Here is a 13403-nt window from a genome sequence, read left to right on the forward strand (position 1 = left end):
ACTTTTTCAAGTTAAGAGAATTAGTAAGGTAGCATCTTTATGTAGTAATTTCTCCCAAAATAAACCCCTATGATCCAAAGCAAACAACTACAATGTTCCTTAAGGAAAAACACACAAGTTAGCCTTAAGAATTACTAAAAATGAGGCTAAGATGATCAAGTTACAAACCTCCAAAAAATCAAGAAAAATCCAATCCAAAAATAGCAATAGCAGTAGCTAAATAAGAAATTTACCTCACATGAAGCTCCTAAACAATTCTTGGATGTCACGACCCAACTCCGTAGGCCGTGACTGGGGTCTGACCTGGACCCCCGTATACAAAATTATCAACTATAAGAACTATACACAAGAATCCAGAGGGTGATAGCAAATTCATCTGTATATAGGCTCTTTCATTCGCATTATGTCATGCAAGGGCATGTAAGCCGATAAGGCTTCCATTGGGAAGGGGATGTTCCGAAACATAAGTCGCACTAGTACAGCTGAACCATATATGGCTGGATCACATTTACACACACCCACACATATGTCTACAGACCTCTAAGAATATCAATAGTAATATATGACGGGACAGGGCCCCGTTATACCCTTGGATAAATACATATATCACTAGATCTTTACCCAAAAGGCTAGGCTCTAGGACAATGGAGCACTTCTAAAATAGCTGAGCAGAAAGCCTAAGCCGACGGATCTCTAAAATAAGTACTTGGACCTACGGGCATAAAATGCACCCCCCCTCCCCCGAGGAAAAGGGGACAATATGATTTATGTACTGAGTATATAAAGCATAATATTTCATAAACGAAGTCACATCTGAAGTAGAGATCCAGGAAACAAATATGATACTCAATAAGGCACTGTACCTGTGTCGTACGAGACAAATCATGCACATCATTATCATATATCGCACTCAGCCCATTATAGGGTTCGGGGCCATAATCGTATATCATACCTCAACACCACATCATCATATTATATCATTGCATACATATACTGTACCCGGCCCTTTATGGGACTCGGTATCATCACATTATCATATACCGTACCCATCCCTTTATGGGACTCGGTGTCATCATATCATCATATACCATACTCGACCCTTTATAGGACTCGGTGTTATAATCATCATATAATGTACCTGGCCCTTTATGGGACTCGGTGTTATAATCATCATATACCATACCCGGCCCTTTATGGGACTCGGTGTCATAATCATCATATAATGTACCCATCCCTTTATGGGACTCAGTGTCATAATCATCATATGTCGTACCCGGCCCTTTATAGGACTCGGTGTCATAATCATCCTATTATCATCTAAGACTCAATAAAACGATCATATTGGACTATCCTTTGAGGTTCAGAATGGTACTTATCCCAAGTACCCTCTAAGTGTCATTAGGGGTTGTATCAACTAGAGTCTCAGGAATCATAGGCATTTATCAAGTAATGCCAAACGGCTTATGAAATTAGAGGCATTGGTTGTTATAGAGTCCTTTGGAATAGGAGCTTATCAAAGTAAGGACATGAGTCACTATAGCGTCTGTGAGCATATGGACTTCCACATGCCAATTCCTATTTTACGTACAGAAGGCTCGAGGGTAGTAGCTAAACTACCATAAGAGCATTAACATCAGAAAATGAGTAAGAGACAAGAATCCTATTCGGAACTTAAGAATGAGATTACCCCAGCTTGTATACATATCACTTGTCATACTTGTGCTAAGACATACCAAGAAAAAGGACTTAGCTTCACATACTTACTACCCTCCATCATATAGAAAGCTTGAGAGTCGTAGATCCATTATTGTGGAAGTTCTAACATTAGGAAGTTGGTAAGGCTCATAAATCTTGCTCGGAGCTTTATTGATGGGATACTCCCCAAAGCTTGCATCATGTGGTAATTATCAAGACATGCCAAAAGAAGATAAAGGATAAGCTTTACATACGTATGCCAATGACATGCCTTGAGAAGAGAAAGGATAGGCTTCACATACTTATGCCAACGACATGCCAAGAGAAAGAAATATAGCTTTACCTACTTATGCCAAAAACATGTCAAAAGAAAGGAGGTAGCTTCACATACCTCTTACGGAATTCTCTTAACACGTCCGCCTCGCCGTCTCTTGAACCTATTTAACATGAAAGTAATACTATGTTTAATGCACTTTCATTTTCCAATTTCCAACTCTAGACCCAATTAGTTATAGGAACCATTTCCTTATCCATTTCCCTCGACTAGCTTATTACTAGTTCTGAAATTACCAAAAATCGGGCAGCATCTCCCCTATAACTTGCCCTATCCAACTTCTAATCTTAGCATCCATATTAACAACAACAACCAGAAGTTATATATATAATCAAATAACCTCAACATTACTCAATACAATTCCAAACAACTAGCTCAAAACTACGATACCAAAATAGAGTTTTTAGCCTTTATTTCGTAAAACCTTTAACAATACGAAATGGAGGGTCGTGTGGCTGCAAACAGCTATACTCACACCACTTTTAGAAAACTTTACATCCCTGCAACACTCCATCATACCAGATACACCCGCAGCACCACAATCACAACACACTACTCGACTTCGATTTAATGCTAGCGACTTCAATTTAGTTTGTTTCTAACGTCAAGCATTCTTATGCAATTTTTCCACTTACAGACTCATTTAATACATGTAATATATCTCATAATGACTTCATAAAATCCAATTTGAAAGGAAAACCCTTACCTTGCCCAAAACTCGTCAAACTCATCGAAACTTGCCTCGGAAGCTCTTCTAGCGCGACTGAAACTTCGTGGCTATTTTTTGTCCGTTTGGGGATGATAGAAACCATAACTTTACATTAATAAAACCTTTATACCTTCTTCGTATACCCCATATAATTAATTTATGGAACGGAATTGGAGAACTTACCTTTTTCTCCTCCCAAAACTGTAGCTCTTTCTTCTCTCTAACTTAAGTTCCTCTTCTCTTATTTTTGTTTTTCTAGAGTATTCTTAGATGAAGATGAGACTTATTGGATAAATATTAACTTAAAGTCATAAATTATATATACAGAGGCCACTTTAGGAGGTGACACGTGTCAATCCCCAAGTGGTGACATGTGTCAAGCCCTCAGATGGCCAACACACCACCTCCTCCACTTAAGGGTTGCCACATGGCAGGTAGGGGCCCACCCCTTGCTGTAGCTGCTACCACGTGGCACTCTCCCATGCTGCCACATGGAACTCTCCCATTCTGCAACATGTTGCTCTCTTCTTCTCCTCGTGGGTTTATAATCTCGTCTTTCTTTACAAACCTATGTAATCCTTGTTACGTAAGCTTGGTATGTACTCAAGCAGTTTAAGTACGTAAGATTTCCAAGTTAGTAGATTAAGTAAGTAGTCGAGTCCTACGACTCATTATTTGGTCTCCAACATCTTCCGGATTCTTACGACCCTATTTCAAATCTTCTCTATTATAGGGTACCTCATTCTACCTAACTTAGAGTTATTTGATGATGTCATAGATTATCCGGCTCACATGGTGACTTCTAAGAAGCTTAAGAACTTAAGAAGCTTTAAAAGCTTAACGCGTTCCAAGTTACAAAAGTACGGGGTGTAACATCCTTCCCCCCTTTAGAATATTCGTCCTCGAATGTTAAACAAAACCTTCTTCAAAATCTTACACAGACTATAGGGAAAATTCCTCTCTATTGCAATAACACATACTTACATCAACTTAAGAGTTTCAAAAGTTGGAATTACCTGTAGACATAGGGAATAGGTACAGATATTTGTGTTTCACTTCCTCTTCAGCTTCCCAGGTCATTTCTTCGCGATTCCCATTTCGCCATAACACCTTGACGAAAGCTACATCCTTAGTCCGCAATCTTCTAATCTCCGATCCAGGATGGCGATAGGTTGCTCTTTGTAGGATAACTCCTCTGTGACCTGGATATCATCTATGGGATATACTCGGGATAGATAACCAACACATTTGCGAAGCATTGATACATGGAAGACTGGATGTACCACTTCCAGATCCGTTGGTGAGTCTAGCTCATAGGCAACCTTTCCTATTCGGCAAAGGATCTGGTAAGGGCCAATATATCTCAGACTCAGCTTCCTTTTCTTGCCAAACCTCATTACTCCTTTCATAGGAGACACCTTCAAGAACACCCAGTCACTCACTTGAAATTCCAAAGGTCGACGTTGATTGTCTGCATATAGCTTCCGTCGACTTTGGGCAGCTAATAATCTCTCTTGAATAAGCTTTATCTTCTCTACAGCCCGTTGGACCATGTCGGGGCCTATTAGTCATGTTTCGCCAATATCAGACTAACTAATGGCGACCTACACTTTCTGTCATACAAAATCTTACACGGGGCCATCTTGAGACTAGAATGATAGTTAATATCGAAAGTAATCTTGACAGGTAGTAGGAAATTGTCCGAGCTACCTTTGGAGTCAACTATATAGGCCCGTAACATATCTTCTAGCGTTTAGCTAGTAAGCTTAGTTTGTCCATCGGTCTAAGGGTACAATATTATACGAAGACCTATCTATGTTCCCAATCTCTTTGTGGGTTGATCTTTAGTAGTTAACTGTAACTCGGGCTCCTTCATCTGAGACAATAGTTATGGGAACTCCATAAAGTCCAACCATTCTCTTGATCCACAATTTCACACAATCTTGGCTGAACAAGTAGTCCTTGATCGAAGGAACACGGCTGATATTGTTAATCTGTGGATGACATTCCATTGGTATCTGTCCATGGAGTGCAAAATGAGTCTCATATCCAAGGTCGTGTTGTGGAATCTTCGACCTCGTGTATTACTTCTTGCCTTGTTTAGATGACATCAACTAGTACCCTTACTTTTTGGATTTTGCTTTTTGCCCATCAGAGTTGGCTACCGAGTGGTGCTGAAGTCCCCTCACACAATGACCTGTATAGCCGTTCTGTGGTTTTCTTTATCATTAACTGGTATTATTTTAAAGAACTGTGGCCTATAAATGCGCCATCTGTTAGTAATCGGCTAATCCTGCTTATTTTGCTTAAGCTCTTTTACAATTCCCTAATTGTAACTTATAACACTCTAGGTACATAATCTCGTGTGGTTGTTTCACCGCTAGTTCGGATTCTCCCATCACGTGTGATCATAACAGCACTAACGCATCGGATCCCACTAGAATTTCAAAGTTAAACGTGCTTGGGCGAGAGTAGTACTAAGATGGGTGACCCTCCTGGGAAGTCCTCGTGTCACGTTCCATTGCCATCCTTGCAATAATGTGCGAAGGTACTCAAATTCGCCCAAGATTTACCTTAGAGTCGTCTCGCTAGTCTTCAGGTTCCGCCTTGCCCTATCCTCTTCTATCTTACAACCGGTATCGGGGTAGATCTTTAGTTCAACCATGACCATGTCCTTTTTGGTCATTTGATTTAACTTCTCTTTGTGTTTCTCTGTAACGTGTCCAAAATATCATAACCCCCTTTTCCTCATGTACTCCTCCTCTTGGTCTTATGTTGTATATATACTCGTAGGTTGTACAACCATTCTAATACAACCTGTATAAGGTAGACATAATCTTTTCGTCTCCTGGTTCATTCTGTTTTACATATTCCACTAGCTGTCCTAAGGCATTCATATCCGTCTCAATTCTTCTTACCATCTCAGTATCGATTCTCTAATTACCATTACTATGAATACAACCTTTTCAAGATATATTACAACCCTATATTTCATTCTCTTTTTACTTCTTAGGAAAATTTCGGTAGAGTTTCCTCTATATTCCTTCCTATCTCAAAACCTGCATGCTGGAAATACTAACAATGCCTCACAAGCCCAACATATATATGCATATCATAGTCTATCACAGCCACACAGGGCGCCAAATATCAATAACAAAAGGAGATATATATATATATATATATATATATATATATATATAATAGGTTGGGGGATCTATCAATGCATACACATTTTGGGAAAAGATTAATATTATACCCGTAACCATGCTTGATAGAACCTTCTGGCCCTGTCTACCAACCAAGGCATATATGTGATTCGAAGGACCGCTAAAAATAGAAGCTCCACCTCGGCCTCTACCATGGCCTGTTGGTGCCTGCATACCCCGCCCCATAGGGCGCATAGCCACAAAAGAAGAAGGACCGGCAACTGACCTACTAGGCTGAACTGCACCTCCTAGACTGCCCCTAGATGGAATTCTCTCATAACATAGCCCTAACAGCCACAAGCAAAGCAAGCGTTGGTGGCAAAACAACATTCTGCAAAATGAAACCTATAACAATGAGAACACCGAGGCAAAAATAACCTCGATTGACGTGAACCCCTATTTATCTGTGAGCCTGAAACCCTAGAGCTTTGACCGGCTCCTGAATACCTTTTGCTAACAAATCTTCTACCTGGGAACTGCGGGGGTGCACTTTGGGCCGACTGAGGAGGATATCTACTATATTGTCGAGGTTGCCCGCCTCGAAACTCGCCATAATACCCAGTTGATTTAGTTCTCTTCCGCTGACTTCCATTATAATATTTATTGGGCTGACGCCCCCAATGCCGATCTTCCACCCCTTGTGCGTACACCTGTGACCAGGAAATATACATGCCTGGCTGAGAAGCCATGGCTATACAACTATCAGTTAAGTAATAGTCTAGCCCCATCATATAGCGATGCACCCTATCAGCCATATCACCTACTATAGTGGGCACATACCTCGCCAATGAGTCAAACTCAAGGCTGTAATCTCTAATGCTCCTACCATTCTGCCTTAACTGTAAGAATTTATCAATTCTGGCCCATCTCATTTCCAGAGGTAGGAAGTGGCCAAGAAAGGCTTCTACAAACTCGTCCTATTCTGCCAGAGGAGCACCCTCGCCCCTCGATAATTCCCAAGACTCATACCAATTAACGGCTACATCACCCAGCCGATATGATGTCAATTCAATAGACTCAGTTTCCGAGGCCCTAATTATTCTTAATGTATGCTACATCTGTCAAATGAACTCTTATGGGTCATCTGTAGGTCTCGACCCATAAGACTCTAGGGGCTACAAGCCAGGAAGTCATGAACCCTCTGACTATCTTGCCTATTGGCACCATTTATCCCATGTCTCTGAGCCTGCCCTACCATTAATTCGGTTAGCAGTTGTACTATATCTCTCATAGCCCTGTCTTCCGCCCCTAGCTGTGGGGCTGGAGGCTCTAGTACTGGGGTTTCCGGATCTGTAGTTGCTGCTACCCTAAGCTTCTTTAGAGGTGGCGGCATAATAAAGCTTGACAATTGGAGCACAATCCTTGGCATAGACTGGGCACAAGCCCTAGTAACTCTCAGGGCCTGAATGGTTTCCTCCGCCACTGACTTGCCCTTATGGGTGGTTGTTGCTTTCCTTGGAGGCATTACTGCAAACATAATGGTAGGTTAGTAAAAGGTCATCCTAAGAACATAGCTCTATCGCATGATCTAAGACAGAAAGAAAGATAACATCCTAAATATCATATATCCTCTTGTTTATAGATGTGGTGCACAATACACCGATAAACAAGACTCTACTAGACACGGTCTGTAGACATTCCAAGGAAGGACTACTTTGATACCACTTCTGTCATGACCTGTGACTGGGGTCCGACCTAGACCCTCGTATACAAAAATATCAACTATAAGAACTATACACAAGAATCCAGAGGGTGATAGAAAATTCATCTGCATATAGCCTCTTTCATTCGCATCATGTCATGCAAGGGCATGCAAGCCAACAAGGCTGCCGTTGGGAAGGGGACGTTCCAAAACATAAGTCGCACTAGTACAGCTGAACCACATATGAATAGATCATATTTACACACACTCACAGACATGTCTACAGACCTCTAAGAATATCAATAGTAACATATGATGGGAACGGGCCCCATCATACCCTTGGATAAATACATATATCACTAGATCTCTACCCAAAAGGCTAGGCTCTAGGATAATGGAGCACTTCCAAAACATATGAGCAGAAAGCTTAAGCCGGCGGATCTCCGAAATAAGTACCTTGACCTGCGGGCATGAAATGCATCCCCCCCTCTGAGGAAAGAGGGTCAGTACGATATATGTACTGAGTATATAAAGCATAACATTAAATAAACAAAGTCACATCTAAAGTAGAGATCCAGGAAACAAATATGATACTCAATAAGGCACTATACCTGTGTCGTATGAGACAAATCATGCACATCATTATCATATATTGCACCCGGCCCATTATGGGGTTCTGGTCCATAATCGTATATCATACCTCAACACCACATCATCATATTATATCATTGCATACATATATTGTACCCGGCCCTTTATGGGACTCGGTATCATCACATTATCATATACCGTACCCAGCCCTTTATGGGACTTGGTGTCATCATATCATCATCTACCATACTCGACCCTTTATGGGACTCGGTGTCATAATCATCATATACTGTACCCAGTCCTTTATGGGACTCGGTGTTATAATAATCATATACTGTACTCGGCCCTTTATGGGACTCGGTGTCATAATCATCATATAACATACCCATCCCTTTATGGGACTCGGTGTCATAATCATCCTATTATCATCTGAGACTCAATAAAATGATCATACTGGACTATCTTTCGAGGTTCAGAATGGTACTTATCCCAAGTGCCCTCTAAGTGTCATTAGGGGTCATATCAACTAGAGTCTCATGAATCATAGGCATTTATCAAGTAATGCCAAACGGCTTATGAAATAAGAGGCATTAGTCGTCATAGAGTCCTTTGGAATAGGAGCTTATCAAAGTAAGGACATGAGTCACTATAGCGTCTGTGAGCATATGGACTTCCACACGCCAATTCCTATTTTACGTACAGAAGGCTCTAGGGTAGTAGCTAAACTACCATAAGAGTATTAACATCAGAAAATGAGTAAGAGACAAGAATCCTATTCGGAACTTAAGAATGAGATTACCCCAGCTTGTATACATATCACTTACTTTTAGGATATGCCAAATGAGAAGAGAAGATAGTTTACGTACTTACTACTTTCCATCACATAGAAGCCTTGATAGGCAATAACTCAACTAGTATAGGAGTTCTACCATTGAGACGTGAATGAGACTTATGGACCATACTTGGAGTTTTAAGAATAGAATTACTCCCAAATTTCATACATATCTCATACTTGTGCTACGACATACCAAGAAAGAGGAGTTAGCTTCACATACTTACTACCCTCCATCACATAGAAGGCTTGAGAGCTGTAGCTCCATTGTTATGAAATTTCTAACATTAGGAAGTTGGTAAGGCTCATAAATCTTGCTCGGAGCTTTATGTATGGGATATTCCCCAATGCTTGCATCATGTGGTACTTATATCAAGACATGACAAAATAAGAGAAAGGATAAGATTTACATACTTATGCCAATGACATGCCAAGAGAAGAGAAAGGATAGGCTTCACATCTTATGCCAACGACATGCCAAGAGAAAGAAATATAGCTTTACCTACTCATGCCAAAAACATGCCACTTCTTCTCGTGGGTTCGTAGTCTCGTCTTGCTTTATGAACCTATGTAATCTGTGCTACGTAAGCTTGGTATGTACTCAAGTAGTTCAAGTACGTAAAATTTCAGATTAAGTAAGTAGTCGAGTCCTACGACTCATTATTTGGTCTCCAACATCTTTCGAATTCTTAAGACCCTATTTCCAATCTTCTCTATTATAGGGTATCTCATTCTCCCTATCTTAGAGTTATTTGATGATGTCATAGATTATCCAGCTCACATGGTGACTTATAAGAAGCTTAAGAACTTAAGAAGCTTAATAAGCTTAAGAACGTGTTCCAAGGTACAAAAGTACGGGGTGTAACATCGTATCTCACCAATGGATTCCCCATGAAATTCCTTGACTTTAGACCTTTGGATCACCAAATTTGATTGAGAAATGAAGGAGAAATCGAGGCTTGAAGAAAGGAGTTATGGCTTAGTTCGTCCTTGATATTTTATTAAAAGACAGGGTTTTGGCCTTTGAAAATGCGACCTAAGTGGCCCACAAACATGGAGGTCATGAAGTTTGGCATTTACGAAAGCAGTCGAGGCCCGCAATGCAGAGGAAAAAGCCTCACACCTCCGCGAACGTGGCCCAGGCCCCGCGAACACAGAGGTAAAACACACACACCTCCTCGAATGCGACCTTGACTCTGCGAATGCGGAGGTCAATTTATCGAACCTCCGCTAACACGGCCAAGGACCCAAAATCACAAAGAACAAACTTGGTTGCACTAGATATCAGCTGAAAAGATGATTTTCACCAAGTTCAAATACTCCGATGGGTTGCTCGAAATTTATTCAAAATCCAATGCGTGCAAACGAGATATTCTACCCTACCTAATTTGACATTCCAAACTAAATGGCGTAGTTGAAATTTTTATAAGAGGTCATTCCGACTGAAAATGGGTCCCATAGAGCTAAATTAAACAATGGGCCTTAAGGTTAGGTTAGAAGCCTCGGGAGGATATTCAAAAAAAGAAAATGGGAATCGGATTTCAAAGTAGCACGATCTAATTCAAAAATAGCGAACGAAGAGTCGTTCTAGACCAGAATCGACATTTCAGAGCTAACCGCACTGTCAGAATTTTCATGCGAGTGCATTTTCTAAGAATGTTGACTAAAGTCAACCATAGGCCAAATTTCCAAGGCAAAAGCGCTCAATGGCCCTAAATTCATGACGATTTCCTTGGTACTCATATTGGCCATGTTACTAGCCTAATTTGGCCATTATAGAGCTAATGGGACTGTCATAAATCTGTTCTGAGGTCATTTTGCTAAATTTATGACCAAAGTCAACTTTTTAAGTTATAAAAGTTCCAAAATAGGGAAACGGATCTAAAACCCAAATGAACAATCAGGCAACCGAGCTACCAATGCCAGCAAGTCATAAATAAGCTAGGGTCGCTATAGGAATTCTCTAAGCGATGAAACAAAAGTAGTTTTAAGAAAATAACTTGGAGAGTCATTACAACATCCACTATTAAAAGAACTTTTGTCTGCAAAAGTGAGGACAAGGATATACTTGGAGTCTCAAATAAGTTGGGGAACTGCTCCCGCATCTCTTGCTTGATCTCCTAGGTAGCCTCCTCGATCGGACGGTGGTGCCACTGGACCTTAACCATAGGGATGAACCTAGAACAAAGATGGCAAATATCTTTGGCTAGAATATCAACCGACTCCTCAACAAAATTCAAGCGATCATCCAACTCAACAGAATCATACTAAAGTACGTGGAACTTATCTAGGATGTACCAGTGCAGCATGGAAAAAAGGTGTATATGTGAATATACTAGAGGCAAAGACAACTTCTAAGCAACCTCTCCAACTCTCCTCAGAATCTCAAAAGGCCCGATATACCTAGGGCTAAGCTTACCCTACCTATCGAATCTCATCATGCCTTTCAAGGGCGATACCTATAAGAACACCCGATCTTCACTATCAAAGAGCAATGGTAGGCACCTACGATCAGCATAACTCTAGTGCATACTCTGAGCTGTTCTCAGCCTATCTTGAATAACTCAAACCTGACTACGGCATCCTGAAGTAAATAGGTACTGTATGGCCCAGGCTCTAAAGACTCAATCCAACCAACTGAATTGCGCCAACACCTCCCATATACTTGAATGGGAGTTGTTATTGTGTGAATTGCTGCAGGTTATTGTTGTTGGTTGTCTGTAGGTCTTAGGGACCTAAATGGAAATTTTGATAGGGCACATGATAGGGGAGGTGCTGCCCAATTTTCGTTAACGCCTTAACAAACTAAAGAACTAGTCGAGGAAACGACTAAGGAAATAGATTCCATTAATACTAAGGTGTAACCTAAGATGATGGAAAGTTAAGAAGAGTTGATATGCATATTACTCTCCTTTTTAATAGGGTCAAAGGATGACGAGGCGAACAGGATAAGGAATAACTCAGACAAGGTATGTGAAGTTTTCTTTTGGCGTGTTTTTGGAATAAGTATGTAGAGCTATTCTTCTTTTCTTTTGGCATGTCTTAGACGTAAGCTATAAATGATATGTATATGATATTTAGGATTTAATCCATTCGTAAATTCCTGAGTATGAGTCGAGACTCTCGTTTACTTCTTGATATTAGAACTCCTGCAATAGCTGAGTCACTGGTATTATGTCACGACCCAACCCCGTAGACCGCGACTGGGGTCCGACCTGGACCCCCCATACATATATCTATTAGCTGAGGTCACATTGAATCACAAATAAGACAATATCATATAATAGAGCCCCACTGGGCGATAATATTTTCATAAACTGTAGCCCTTTTCGTTTGTATCACAACATGACAGAGCACGCAAGCCGACAAGGCTGCCATAACATAATAACATATATCATATATCATGTAGATCCAGCTTAATCAAACTGACATACACAACCCACATATACATGTCTGCAGACCTCTAAACATATAAATGACAACATATGGTGGGACAGGGCCCCCACCGTACCTCTAAATGGATAAAACAATTTCTATACATCCGTGGACAGTATCAAAAACTAGGCTCCGATACAATGGAGCCTCTTCCAGCTGAGCTGCATGGAATCCTAAGCTGACGGACTCCCAAAATCTGTATCTGTACCTGCGGGCATGAACGCAGCCCCCCGAGAAAGGGGGTCAGTACGATATGTGTACTGAGTATGTAAAACATAATATAATACAACTGGAAACATATCTGAGATAGAGAATCAGGGGATAAGATATCAATTCAGAAACCTGTACCTGTACTTTATGAATTACAAAAACATGCATGTTCGAGTCATATCATATAGCCGGCCCTTTCGGGGGTCCGGTGAATCATCTCTATAAAATCATCTCTGTAAAACCATCATGGCCCCAGTGCCATCACCACCTTATTATAACACATCATCATATATTTATACACGTATCCTGGCCCTCTATTGAGGGACTCAGTGAATAATGCAGTAAACTGTGCACGAGAACATATCCTAGCCCGGGACTCAAGGAAAGAAGTGTTACGGTATACACGAGTAGAGTAGTGAGTAACTATATGCAATTTAAATCATTATCAGAGACTCGACAGAATAAGAAAGTTAAGCTTTTATTTGAGAACCCGAGTAACGGTGTAGTCATCTCGAGTGTCCTCTAAATGCCATTATGGGCTGTCTCAATTATAATCTCGGGGCTCCTAGACATGTACCAAAGCAAAGCCAAATCGCTTATGGAACCAGAAACATTTGTTAACATATAGTCTGTAAGACTTGGAGCCTGTACATTTGTTACCTTTTTAACATATAAAAGTTTCCAGGGAAATAGTTCGATTATTATAAAAGTTTGATATTCAGACGTAAATAAGAGATGCTAAGAATGGA

The 13403-nt window shown here is 40.6% G+C and overlaps 1 pseudogene; it reads left to right on the forward strand.

Moving 5' to 3' along the window:
- The first annotated feature begins 5138 nt into the window (after positions 1-5138).
- Positions 5139-5258, forward strand: LOC129904721 (5S ribosomal RNA; annotated as a pseudogene).
- The last annotated feature ends 8145 nt before the right edge of the window (positions 5259-13403 follow it).

This window comes from Solanum dulcamara, chromosome 1 (genome assembly GCF_947179165.1).
Source record: "Solanum dulcamara chromosome 1, daSolDulc1.2, whole genome shotgun sequence".
In the NCBI taxonomy this organism is placed as follows: domain Eukaryota; kingdom Viridiplantae; phylum Streptophyta; class Magnoliopsida; order Solanales; family Solanaceae; genus Solanum; species Solanum dulcamara.